This window comes from Parasteatoda tepidariorum, chromosome 5, assembly GCF_982258835.1.
Source record: "Parasteatoda tepidariorum strain Cologne lab strain chromosome 5, Ptep-v5.0, whole genome shotgun sequence".
In the NCBI taxonomy this organism is placed as follows: Eukaryota; Metazoa; Arthropoda; class Arachnida; order Araneae; family Theridiidae; genus Parasteatoda; species Parasteatoda tepidariorum.
The window spans coordinates 6,105,180-6,106,696 of NC_141759.1; positions in this window are offsets into that span (position 1 = coordinate 6,105,180).

Consider the following 1,517-nt stretch of genomic DNA (forward strand, 5'->3'; position numbering starts at 1 on the left):
TTACATGCTTGTTATTTGTTCAGACATGTTTAATATTCTTATTTGTACTTATTCGTTGACTGGATTCCAGGGGAAAGTCCCTGCACCAAAATTATTGCCGATTTTTTAAAGTTTTATTTCAAAGTACAAGTCAAAATTAAAAAAAATTGTTATGGGCACATGGGCAGTTGTAGCATTTTAACAATGGCCACTTTCTTAAAAAATATTGCACTTTTATATAATTAAAAAAAACTTAATTTTAATTATAAAAGGCATTACTTTTGAAGCTTTTATTTAATATTCTTATCCACTTATTTGTTTACTGGATTCCAAATGAAAATTTCTGCACCAAAATGATTGCCAAGTTTTAAAAGTTTTATTTCAAGGTATAAAGCAAAATTAAAAAGAAATTTTTTTTTCATCACATGGCAGGTTGTAGCATTTTAACTGTGGCTACTTTTTAAAAAAATTTACTAAACTTTCAAATAATTTGAAAAAAACCTGCTGTATTCATTATAAAAAGCGTTTCTTTCGATTCGAAGCGTTTCACAACTATTGTAAACATTGCAAGGTTCATTTCTAACAGTAAGTTTTGAGAAACAAGCATGAAATAAAATAATTTTCAGTATATTATAAAGTATTCATAATAATTCTATATTTATATATTAAAATAAATATGGAAATAATATTTATAATATTTTTTTAGTCTATGGTTTATATTAAAAAAATAATAAAATTCATGAGGTGCATTGTCTATGGCAGTGATTCTCAACCTTTTTTTTGTTGCAGCACACTTTTAAGGATTTCAAAATTTGACGGCACACAATGAAAAAAATTAGATTAAAAGTTGTTTAATTACCTATTTTACACTGTGTTAAATAGTTTGTGATAATAATTTTGAATGTGAAATAAAATAATATGTACTACAAAAGCACATTTATTAAGGGATTAATTATTTCTTTCGACTAATTTTTTATTAGTTAGTAACAGTTATTTAGTTTTTTGCTAGTTATTAATTCTTAGCTAGTTTTCTATAGTTATTAACTGTTAGGTTTTTTTACATTAACTGTTATTTTTTTGTGATTTCTTGTTAACTAGTTTTTTTACTAATTATTAATTGTTAGCTTAATTTTTTTAGTTATCCTTTGTTAATTTGTTTTTTATAAATATTTTTTAGTTATCCTTTGTTAATTTGCTTATTAATTGCATAACTTACTTTAATGATTAGCTCTTACACCATTTTTTAAAATTGTGTGTCATATACAATTTAAATACTTCCATCTTATTTTAAGATTGTCAGAGACAAGACAATCGCCAACAAAGTTGTTCACGTGGTTAAAGCGCGAAAAAATTATAAAAAGTATATATATACACTTTTCTTTAATTTAAACTTTACTCTTAATAAAAAAGGCATTATAATTTTTATTGTATCATTTCTAATATTTGGCGGCACATTTTAAGAATTTGGCGGCATGCAAAAGTGTCGCAGCACAGTGGTTGAGAATCACTGGTCTATGGGTTGTGAATGGCTAACCATT